At 38.3% G+C, this 12,867-nt stretch overlaps 1 long non-coding RNA gene across 1 annotated transcript; it reads right to left on the bottom strand.

The window, feature by feature from the left end:
- Positions 1–8,460: 8,460 nt before the first annotated feature.
- Positions 8,461–11,687, bottom strand: LOC142955228 (uncharacterized). The gene is made up of 3 exons (XR_012955823.1): positions 11,293–11,687; positions 10,828–10,981; positions 8,461–8,600 (listed from the first exon to the last, which is right to left on the bottom strand). It is a non-coding gene; the product is annotated as an uncharacterized LOC142955228 (long non-coding RNA).
- Between the last annotated feature and the right edge of the window lie 1,180 nt (positions 11,688–12,867).

Genomic DNA, 12,867 nt, shown 5'->3' with positions numbered 1-12,867 from the left:
TTGGTCAGGCAAAGGCCCGCGACCACTGAAAACCAGTTGAGAATCACTGCTCTAAACCGTACCAGGAGTCGGCCATTTAAATTTTTGTGTAATTTCTTCATAGATTTTTGCCTTTTTCTAGTCGCTATACTTTAACGAACTCCTCCTAGGGACTTCATCAGATCCAGTTCAAATTTGGTCAGTACAATCTGAAGACCGTTGTGATTAAAAGTTATGAAAAGCTTTACGCTTGACGGATTGGCTTAGCTGTAGCGGGCGGCTACTTTATGTGTTTCCCCATGTAAAAAGCTGATTTAACTCCACTGGACTTATTCCAAATGATCCCAAACATCCCATGCTTGAGGATGTCTACAAGCTAATTAGGGCCCGAGCACCGACGTAGTCGGAGCGTAGGACCTATTGTTCTTCAAATGTTTATTATTATTATTACGGGCCGAGCACCGACGTAGTCAGAGCGGAGGACCTATTGTTATTCTAAAGTTTATTATTATTGTTGGGAACGTAAAGGAGCGTGTTTGGTTATCAGCAAGTATGAAACTAAACTATCAACATCAATGGCATTATTAACATCAATAAGTTAATTAGTAATTACTAATAAGAACGGACAGGGACCAATAACCAAACTATAAACTAAGTCTCATAATTAGCGTTCACTCACAATGTCAACAGTCTGAATACTATTACACGTTTGGAGTGAGAGTGAAGGTTTAAGTTCGAGCACAGGCCACTACATCCAGTTATTATTACACACATATGCACAAGTAATCACAGAAGACTGCTCTTTAAAATATAACAGAGTTTATTAAATCCAAATAATAAATGATCAAATCAAATAATATCAAAATCAACAAACACTATCATACAATTATATGTCTAATACCTAAAGTCAAATGAATAAAGTGGGGTGAGGATATGTATACATATGTGTGTGTGTATATGTATATGTGTGGAAGAGGGGGGGAACTACTCAGACAGTGGTGGGGGTAATCTCAAGCAGGGCGTGTGGGCCTACAAGCAAAGATGGCGGAGTCTAGAGACTACGACAAAATGGCTGAGAGGTGGCTACGTGTGTAAGTGGGACGACGCACAATGTGGGTTGGGACAATAGATTACTTAACCTTAGTGTCTGAGATGGTCAACCAAAATCAGTGAATCTAACTGTGTGTGTGCGGGTTAGTAGGAAGAGAGAGAGGGAGAGGAAGAAAACCGAGCTCTGAGCGCGGTACTCGGTGCCGCAGTGAGATGTGAGAACAGCTGATCTATCAAGCAAAATTCTGCGGTCGGGTTCTGAACCGACCAGTCACGCTTATACGGTGATAGCTACGGTTCTCAATCTCACTCACAGAGCCGATTTAAAGAAGAGAGAATAAAACCGAAACAAAATAAAAATAATCCCCAAAACAAAACAGATCTTTATCACTGCGGTGAGATACGAGTATTGCTTTCTTATCACCCCGAAACTCGGTCGGCGAAACGAGGGTCGGCCACCGTGGTTTTAGTTTTTAAAGTAATAAAATCACAAACTCCACATCCACTAGCAGTGACGGATCTAATGCAAAAACAGTTACAGCAGGAAATACACAATATAACGGGACTCCGTGGACCGGGTCCGTGTACGTTTTAGTCATCCGTTTTACCGTTAATTCGGAAAAACCAATATACGGAAATACCATGGTATTCTCGTTTTTCGTTTCAAACCAAGAACGGGAAAACGGAAATGGGCGGTCGTATTTCCGTTTTTGGTTCTGAATTCAAAAACGGAAAAACCAAGAACCAAAGTCAAATAAGGTCCGTGTACGTTTTAGTCATCTGTTTTACCGTTAATTCGGAAAAACCAAAATATGGAAATACCGTGGTATTCTCGTTTTTCGTTTCAAACCAAAAACGGAAAAACCAAAGTCAAATAACGAGCCGTATTTCGTTTTTGCAAATCCCTTTTTTGTTTTTTCCTTTAAAACGAGACGCAGAGCACAACAGGTAACCCGGAAAGAAGAATATTTCAAAATAAAAGTGAAGACGATATAATGACCGTATGCAAGAAATTAATACATTAATTAATTAATTAATCTGGGCCGATGGGAGTGCGTTAGCATCAGTAGTTGACTACATGCTGTTTAATATTCATTTATCTATGTACACAGCAATAATTAAGTTTTCGATTAATCGGTGCATTGATGTTTGATGCAATACAGTTCGTGCACTGCTGTCTGTCCACAGGTCTCAGTTTTCGGTAAGTAAGCAATTTATAACCATATGTGTGTTGTATTTGTTCTAAAACAGAGTTTTCTTTACACTTTAAAACAGTGTTTGATCGAAAAAATCATTTAGCTGACTATCAATTGTGTGTTTGCTACTTTAGCTAACGCCACAACAGCTAACGTTAGCTTAGTTGCTACTTTATCTAACGTCACAACAGCTAGCTTAGTTGTGTAGTAACATAATGTGAAGGTGATATGTATGTTAACATTAAGCTAACATGATATTGCTCTCAAGTGTAATGCTAGGTGAATTCAATTTGAGTAGCTTTTAGACTGTTTTAGTAGCGTGTGGACTTCACAAACATGCAAATGTTAATGGACTATTGAATGAGTGGCCATGCTGATTGCCAACTGTATATTCCTGACTGGTTGCAAGTGTGCTTTCAAATATTTTTAGTGTGGTAGAATTAGACAAAGCTAACTGAAATCACGTTAGTAAATGGTGTTGAAGATGCACTTAATAAACAGCAAGGGGTTAATGTTACCGTCCCTCATAATGTAAACTGAACGGCGTGACACCCTAACGTTAACGTTGTATTGCAGCAGCAAGCTGCCGTTCAGTCAACACAATGACGCTGAGTCATTACAGAGCAACAGCAGCTCACTTTGTGCAAGTCTTAAGTCTGAGTTCACCAGAAGCAGGCTTCAGTAAAGTGAAGGTAATCACCAGGTTGTGCTTTATGAGAATAACTATAAGTAAAGGTAGTAGGGTCATGTAAGCAGAACTAAGATAATGAATTATTCCATTAAGAGAATGTATAATGAAGTCAGTGTATATTTTAAGGTCACCATAGGTCCTATATATATTCTAAACATTTTTTGTAATTATTGATGTTTTGAGGGATATTTCAACAACTGTAATCCTTTTATACAGGCGACAAGTGCTTTCAAGGGCGGCCATCTAGGCATCCAACTTGAGGAAGATGATGGGCATCTCATTCTGAAGTATATGGTAAGTCAATGTAACCAGCCACATGTAGTTTTGTATTACAGAAAATGTTTTAAGATCCCAATATCACTAATAGTTATAACAAGTCATTGCGACAGCACAAAAAACTCAGTTCACACCTGTTGAATAGGTATAGAACATGTCTGTGATTTTGGGAAAGGAAAACAATGCTGAACTTTTTTGCTTTAACTTGTCATTGTGAAGTAAATGTTGATTGCTCAGTGTAAGGGCTATAGAAAAATGACACCACGTTCCTTTTGTCTTCCCCAGCATCGTCTGCTGTTCAAGTTAAAATGTGTCAGAAATAAAGTGATGGGATTTACTAGGTTACATGTGTCACACATCAGTGAATTAGTAGAGAGTGGGAACCTCCACACCACTGGTGGTACCGCTCCATAGAGGGATGTACAGACTACTAGCAGTGTTTTAAATAATGAAGCGCATTGTATTCATATGTGAATAAGGTCTATTAATTCCTAATAGGTAGGGAGAGATCTTCCAACTGTATATTAATGTGTTCCATTGATTCTCTCATATACAGCACGCCTTACCGAATTAACGGTAAAACAGATGACTAAAACGTACACGGACCGGTCCGCGATGCTTGCACTAATACGTTCTAAACGCTACAGTAACTTAACAAAACAAGATAAAGGAATAACAATTAAATAAACTAAGCTAAACTAAGCCCAGATACCAAGATACTCTTACTGTGAGAAGCTTCTTTTCGATCAGATTGGTTTCCAGTGGTGGGAAACACTCGATGGCGCTGCTTCAAGCGTGGCGCAGAATCGACCTCACTCGCTGCGGAGAGGAGGGCAAACTTCGGCTGAGAGGAAACGGGAATGGCTCGTCCGTTTGCCGGCAATGTGTACACTAAAGGTGGGAGAACGGTCGTAGAAGTTATCCGTTCTCGCACTACAGGATCCAAAAACAAAATATAAAACACACTCTGTTGTTCGACCAGCGAATGTAACATGTGACCTGATAGGATTTTATGAGGCAAGCGCTTCCTTGTGGATCTTCTTGCACCAGCGCGATGTCCGGACGGAAGAGGAAGAATTGAGCTTCGCGCTGGCTTATAAACCAGGTAGCACAACCAGTGGGGGGTCCCTTCTTGGCCAATGAGGGCCCCCCCCCCCAAGTTCTGGCTGGAGCTGGGAGGTGTGGTCATTCTTCTTGGAGCTTCTATCAGACCCCAGATCAGGCCTTTGTTGAAAGGAAGGAACATGGGTGCTTCTTTGTTTGAAAAACACATGTGAGGGTCTTAGCCAGCCAGGAGACCAGAGTCAGATCCCAACATTATTATTATTAGGGCCCGAGCACCGATGTAGTCGGGCGAAGGCCCTATTGTAATTCAAAGAATTATTATTATTATTCCGTTGCCTCTAAAATCTAAAATCTTTCAGGGCTTTATCATAATCAAAAACTCCCCAAATTTGGCAGGCGTATCAGGACTGCGTGCAAATTTGAGATTTTATGAGTTGCATGCTCATGTATGACAAAATGGCTCACAGCGCCCCCTACAGTTTCACAGGCCACGGCCATCACCCAACATGTCCGATTAACGTGAAATTTGACACACATATTCAGCTCCATCTGCTCTATAATCAATGCACTCTAAGTTTGAAAATTCCGTGTTGGAGAAATTTATCATACCGTTCTTAGTTATAACTTGTATCACTAAACCTGCATATAATCTTAACCCTCTTCCCACGAAAAGGCTGGGAACCTGGCCTTGGTGGGTGCAGCAGCCGACGGAGGACGACATCTGCGAGGGAGGGGGTAAATATTATTTATTTAGATTAAATCTACATACTTTTACCTTGGTAACTGTCCCATGCATGTTTTAATCATTTTCTTCAACTGTTTCATCAAAGAACACCACTTAGATACAGTTAGTATAAATGTTTAAGAACATTTAACCTCTTTTATACTATATCAAAAGCTCATGAAAACACATGATGACGTGCTGAACTGGCCATCTATATTAAATAATATGAATATCACTGTATTCAAATTAGTTGGTAACTGACATTAGGGAACGTAAAAGAACTGCAACAATAAATATTCATGTTATTTATTACAATACGATGCGATTTCACTGAAGCAGTTGGCCTAATACAGCATAGCAAGGTCACCAATAGGACCCTGGACCTAAAACCAATTCATTTTGATGGAGCGCTTTTATTTTAACCGGCGCAGCTTTTCTAGCCTTTAGGGCACTCGTTCAGTGGCGCAAGTAAACACACAGACCAATTGAATGCATTGTAAATCACATCACGTGATGCTGCTCAGCCAATCACATATTCCGACAAGGTTCCCGACTCAAGAGACGAGAAAAGAGAACGAAGAGTAGAAGAATAACGTGAGTCAGGAGTTATTCCACATGACGTTCTCCAAAAAGACAAGAGTGTTGAGAGAGACCAGAGTCTTTGACAGACTGTTAGAGGTTAATTCTTCACACGGACAGTTTAAAACCAGTAGGTCTCACATGTTCAGAGACCAGGACTATAATTAAAAGCAGTAATGTGAAGCGCCACTACGAGACAAAGCACAACTCTTTTGATCAAACCCACTCACATCTGAAATGAAGTCACAGAAAATAAACGATTTAAGAGCTGATATGATCAGAATCCTAACACGTTAATACACTGACCAACAATGAGGTTAACAGAGAGGAATAGAGCTGAAACAAGTGTTTCTTTCTCTTATTAGAAGATGAAGACACCTCCCCTGCCTTTTCCATCTCTCCGGTTCAGTCCCTGACACACTTAAACTGGCTGCTGTCACCCCCATCCTCAAAAAACCTGGACTTGACCCTGACACCATGAGCAATTTCCGTCCCATTTCCAATCTTCCCTTTCTGTCAAAAATACTGGAACGCATTGTCGCCACACAACTCAAAGCCCACCTCATCTCCAACGATCGGTTCGAGCCATTTCAATCCGGTTTCCGTTCACAGCACAGCACTGAAACAGCCCTCCTCAAAGTCACCAACGACCTCCTCCTCTCCTCAGACGCTGGTCACCTCAACATTCTCATCCTCCTCGACCTCACTGCAGCTTTTGACACCATCAACCACAGCATCCTTCTCTTCCGCCTCGAATCCTCCCTCAACATCACCGGAACTGCTCTCTCCTGGATTAAATCATATCTCACAAACAGACACCAGTTCATCAGTATCAACAACTGCACCTCCTCCGCTGCTCCTCTGTCTCAAGGCGTCCCCCAGGGTTCGGTGCTTGGTCCTCTTCTGTTCATCCTCTACTTGCTCCCTCTTGGTAACATCATCCATCAACATGGACTTCACTTTCACTGCTACGCCGATGATGTCCAGCTCTACATCTCCACAAAGGCCATTACCACTGCTACTCACACTGTAAGAAACGTACTGTGAAATTCACAGTTATTAACTGGCAGCAATTGACAAGTTACTTACTGTAAAAAAAAACACAGTAACTAACTGGCAGCAATTGACAAGTAACTTACTGTAAAAAATAATCACAGTAACTAACTGTGAAAAATAATCACAGTAACTAACTGGCAGCAATTGACAAGTAACTTACTGTAAAAAATAATCACAGTAACTAACTGTGAAAAATAATCACAGTAACTAACTGGCAGCAATTGACAAGTAACTTACTGTGAAAATAATCACAGTAACTAACTGTGAAAAATAATCACAGTAACTAACTGGCAGCAATTGACAAGTAACTTACTGTGAAAATAATCACAGTAACTAACTGTGAAAAATAATCACAGTAACTAACTGGCAGCAATTGACAAGTAACTTACTGTAAAAATTAATCACAGTAACCAACTGTGAAAAATAATCACAGTAACTAACTGGCAGCAATTGACAAGTAACTTACTGTAAAAATGAATCACAGTAACCAACTGTGAAAAATAATCACAGTAACTAACTGGCAGCAATTGACAAGTAACTTACTGTAAAAATTAATCACAGTAACTAACTGGCAGCAATTGACCAGTAACTTACTGTGAAAATAATCACAGTAATTGTTACCATGTATTGTATTTTTTAATACAGTAGCAGTTTTATATTGTGAAATCAAACAAAGTAACTAAAGTATTTACTGTATTTTTAATTACAGTAGTAGTGTTATAACCGTAATATAAAGAACAGTAATCTCCAAGTATTGTAATTGTTTTGACGGTTATAGTGTTTAAACTGTAAAATAAAACACAGTAATATCAAAGTACCGTTTTTTTTACGGTAATACTGTTTAAGCTGTAAAATATAAAATAGAATGTTGTATTTGTAAGTTACAGTATCTTAATGGCGTAATTTACATATTACCAGTATTCTGCTGTTAAAATAAAATATCACTATCTTAAAATACACCCATTTTTAAGCTTCAACAATAACTGTGGGGAGACAGCAAACGATACATTTTTAACAATTTATTCTTAATTGTTGAACAGGATAACATTATTCCTGTGCTTGCGAGTATACCATGGCTTCAACAAACAATGCACTAGGAATTTTGTTTTCTTTTGATAACCCAATGACAATTATCTTCTTCTGAAATGTGCATAACTGACAAGAGCTGTAATCTCTAAACATTTACAATCACAAAACGATGGATATTAATATCCAAAAACATGAATATTGCAACATTTGAAACCGTGGCGATAACAAAAACACAAAAATATGAGGCCTTTTCTTCTGCCAATTTTAGATATGTTCTGTTATTGAAAAGGCACCATTTGGTAAATATATTACACATTCTTGCATAAAACACATTTAAAAAAAACTTTGAATACACAAAACCAAATGCAAAAATGGTGCCAAACTAATTCATTCCCCTGAAATCCACCGATCTTACTAAACATTAAGAGTGTAGAGGAATTGCCACAGTAAGAAGGGGCCAATAAACCAAGTGCTGTGACAGTTAACATGTACTCTACAGGAGGAATTTGAGGTAGACAGCTTAAAAAGTAACTCTAGCTGTCTCTCAACTTTTAAGTATTAAATCTCTTTTTGAGAGCTTTTGTGCATTTACTTCTGGGTAGATATAATACACAAATATCACACAAAAAAGTATTACATCTCCATGAAAACCTTAATGCTAACTGCAAAAACAGTGTACTATATACATTAGTATACAGCGCAGTTCATACTTAACAATTGGTATATTTTATAGAAATTGAACCAATCATATGCATCAGTGACAGTTCCATTTAAAACAATGATAGTAACATCTTAATAATACTGTTTCCCCTTTACATACAAAGAGAGCTCACCCTGTTCCACGGACGAACTGAGGTGACTTCACTGAGCAAAGTAGTCTGTGGCTCCTTGCCTCTTAGTGAGTCCATCACTATTCAGTCCATCAGCTCCACAGTGCAAAATGAATAGCAGATCCCTGAAAAAACAACAAAAACAATAGCAAATAAGAAATTAACTTCATTTGAGTGGATGAAGCAGGGATTAAGAAATATTATTTGACCTGTGGGAGATCAATGTCCCACATATATCTTTAGTGGTGTGAAGGCAATCTGGCATTCATGGGGTGGAGTCACCAGTGTGGGGACAGGTGTATATATTTTTTTGTTGTGGCGTGGGGGGGGGTTACATACACCGAGGTTACAGTCGGCCCTTTCCAGCAAACTGATGCCTGAACTGTATTATAAACAAGGTTTTGCTACCAGGCGAGCAATGTCCATTCCAACCACATCTACTGGCATAAAAACAGGAAGTCAGTGGTAAAGTAGTAAAGCCTGCATCTGGCTTGACTTGATTGGCTGCCTCTGTCAATTGTGACATTGACAAGCAGTGCGACTCCGCACCTGGTGCTGAAAAGTTGAGAATATTTTATCTAAGGTGCGCACGGTGTATGAAAGGAATGCAATGATTTTGCAGGTGACGCGTTTTAGCGAAAATTGGAGGTTTAGTAAAACTCACATACTGTTGTGAGGAGGAACTCTGCTTTGTCTGTGTGCATGCCTGTTCTCTCACTGCCACCAGTTCATCAGTTCTAAGTTATCTAAATATTTTAAGTTGAAGTTCGCTCAAACAGACACACACAGATAAAATAACACGGAAGAAAAAAACGAGGCCACATCATCTTTTATCTGTAGAGCTAAAATCAGTAAGCCACGCTTGCTCTGGTTACTGATATGCTACATGTATATATGCAGATTTACAGTGCATATAAACCTGTTGACACAGTTAGCGCAGATGAGTTCAATAGTATATGGCATCAGAAAAAGCCACATTCTGACAGATTAACTTCCAGCGTGCAATAGTAATAAAACTCAATTCAGAGTTTATGAGTGTTATTTTACAGATTTCTTAAATTTTACTGTTGTTGGACAGAGTTTAACATATGTAATGGGCACTTAGTGGTGGTAATGTTTACGATTACCGTACTTACTTACATTCAATTGTTTGTTTTTGCTGTTGCATGCTGGGAAATCTAGCAGATACAATATAAAACTTTTAATCTTACACAATACTCCATTCAATTCTATGCCATTAGACAATATACATGTATATATATACGTATATATATTTTTTTTAAATATCTATTCAAATTACTTCATAAAATCGGTCTAAATGATCAGATACAGTTCCTTTTTCCACGCTCATATGTAACAAAAAGTCTAATCTTTTATTCACAAATTATTTCTGTTCTGTGTGGAGCAAGGTTGTAATAGTTTTTAAATTAAGTATATTTTATATTAGTTTTGACTTTTCAATTTCATAGTTTTAGTTAGCATTCAGAGTATTTGCTGGTTTTAGCTTAGTTTCAGTTTGTCAGAAATGAATAGTTTTAGTTTTTGCATTTAGTTGTTATAGTTTGTTTTTGTTTGGGCTAGGTATAATGTCTCTACATACAAAATACATGGTCAAAAAAAACTGTATGAATGGCCATAATTTTGAAATCTTTTGATTTGGGAATAAACTTGTGTATTTTCAGAACCACACTCGGAAGAAAACCAACTGGCAATTTCAATCCTACCCCAGCTGGTCAACATCAGACCTGAATAGATCTGTTAAATGTAATTTGTTCTACTAAATCATATTGTTGTTAAATTCTAGACTGCATGTGCACTAGACTGCATGTGAAAAACAAGAGGGATTTATTGTGAAAGCAATTTGCAGCATCCCGTGGAATGTCATGTCTGTTTAGTTGATGGAAATTCCTGTCGTCTCCTTTTTTATCTGAAGTGATATATTAGCAGTAAAATTTTTACGTCCATTTTATATTATTTTTGTTGAATGCCAGATTGCGTTTATACCATTAATAGCCACATATTGGTCTTTTTTGTGACTAGAAGGGCAGAAAACAGACATCTATGCCTGCACACGGTTCAAAATATCCCATTTGAAATTGCCATTACATGACAATGACTATTTCTTCAGTGGAAATTAGTTCCATTGAAAACTGTCCAATGTGTGTTCTGGATATATTATTTAAAGTATCAAGGACACATTGAAAACAGATTTAACTTTAACATTATCTAAGAGACTAATATTTCAAAACTTTGACAAATAAAAACCAAACCTTCATGGATAAAACCAAACCTTCATGGATAAATACCACAAGAGGGAACTCTTTAAAGGCCATGTTATTATAAGAGCCTCACCTCCATCTGGTTATTCTGCCAGTCAAATGCAGTGAAGTCCCTCATGAAGGATTTGACGCGTTGGTTCATATCTGATGTCTTGCGCTTTACTGGTCTTCCACTTTCCATTCTTTTCTTGACCTTGGCACTGCATTTGCTGGAGTCTGGATTTACCCTGACAAGGAACCCAATACAAATGAAAGTTAATATTTAGAACCACCAAGCTCATCAGTCTTTTCAGGGCATATCAACAAGGTCATACAACAATCAAACTCTTTTTAGATAATAATTGGGCAAACGTTTTTTACAGCAAAATCAAATAGATGCTGATTGTAAGAAGTCCTATTCTTGTATTGTCCGCAAATGCCACCTAAATGCAAGTACGGTGATTTTTACCTGGTCAATGCTACAAGCAGACTTTAATGGAGAAATGCAGGTAATGCAAATGCAAAGAAACGTGATGTACATAAGAATTTATAACAATACCTTTGTATACGTTGTGGCTGCTTCCACCTGATACTCAAGGGCCAGGGCAGTTGTGAAATCTGGCATGGGAGGTAAATATGTGATTACCACACGGCCTTCTATGGACAGCATCCACCTGTTCGCAGACATACATACAATAAACATGTGCTGTACATGATTTAAAAAGTCCAATCGTGGAAAGTGAGCATATTTGTTTAATCACTCTTATTATAAACTGTAAAACTTACAATCCGTGCCTCTCCACCAAGTCAGAGACGCAAACTTTGACAAGTTTCAGCCTGTTTTTTTCTGTAACAATGGCCTGAGTTTGGAGTTCCTCAAATATTTCAGGAACTTTCTTATCGAGGAGCGGTCTCAATCCATCCTATACAAACGGTTCCTTTGTAGGCTGAAAAGAGAACTAAGAGCAAAGCCGAACAAAGCAGAAATTTAGACTAATTTCCATGAGATTCTTCTAAACTAAATTTGACAAGATGTACACATAACCCCAAATAATATATATGAAAATGTACCGAGTAAGACAGACTTCTCTTGCAACAGGTAGAAAATGGGCACTTGGAATCTGTCAAGGTAACTTATCTGTACACTACTATCAACATCGGTAAACTCTTGGAAATCTGAGTTAAATTTTAAAATCCTTTCAAGGACAAATCCCAATTCGCTCGTCTTTTCCAGAAGTTGGTTTGTGCTTTGGACACAATTTTTCTTTTCAATTCTTTACCATTCTGTAATGTGGTTGCGAGGACTTTCACAGATTCATGCTGCTCTTGTCTCCCTTCCTGTAAACAACAAACAAAACACACGTTAAGTACCAATCAAATGTATTGTGGTATTGACTAGTGTTTTCCACTTTTAGAGGGTAAAGATACTGCATCACGCATTCACAGAAAGGGAGGTCACCTAATCTTTAGTCAAATAATCAAAACTCACTACAGGGACCTTTTTTATTTGAAAAAAAACACACCGTTGCTGAATTATATTAAATATAAAAATTCAAAGAAAATTCAAATGGCATGAGAGCTATTGTGCTTATACTACAGTGCACCATTTCAACATAATACAGTTTCAGAATAAGAGCATCTACTCCTGCCTGCCAGCACATGCAAGAGGAGAGGGAGACATGGGCCCTGAAGCTCTCCACATATATTTTATATTCATGTGCTTAAAGGTCCTTCGCCCTATAGCCATATAACGGCAGGGAAAGCCCTGCCGTTATATGGCTGTTCAAGCCAATTGGCCTGTTCAAGCCAATTGTAAACAGCTAGCTAATATTAGTTCCATGTAGGTTAATGGCACACTTAGTTTCTTTAACAAATCAAACACAGTTAACCCAAACTTTACATTTAATAACGTTACAGCTTAACCACTTAACGATACTTACTTTTCCTCTGCCCCATCGCTAACACCTGTCTGCTCTAAGCGCATCTAAGTCACTCTATCTACACCTCAACACCCACACACTGATGTTAAAGTTACGCACTTTCGCGCCACTTCTGACGGAACAATGAATTAAATATAACAAAGATAGCTAGCTAGGCTTGACCAACCGAGTGTTTGCTAGCTCACAAATGCTAA

The sequence above is a fragment of the Anarhichas minor genome, unplaced genomic scaffold, assembly GCF_050575085.1.
Source record: "Anarhichas minor isolate MPS153535 unplaced genomic scaffold, ASM5057508v1 ptg000023l, whole genome shotgun sequence".
In the NCBI taxonomy this organism is placed as follows: domain Eukaryota; kingdom Metazoa; phylum Chordata; class Actinopteri; order Perciformes; family Anarhichadidae; genus Anarhichas; species Anarhichas minor.
The sequence above is the reverse complement of the archived record's forward strand: the minus strand, read 5'-3'. Positions and strand labels throughout refer to the sequence as shown.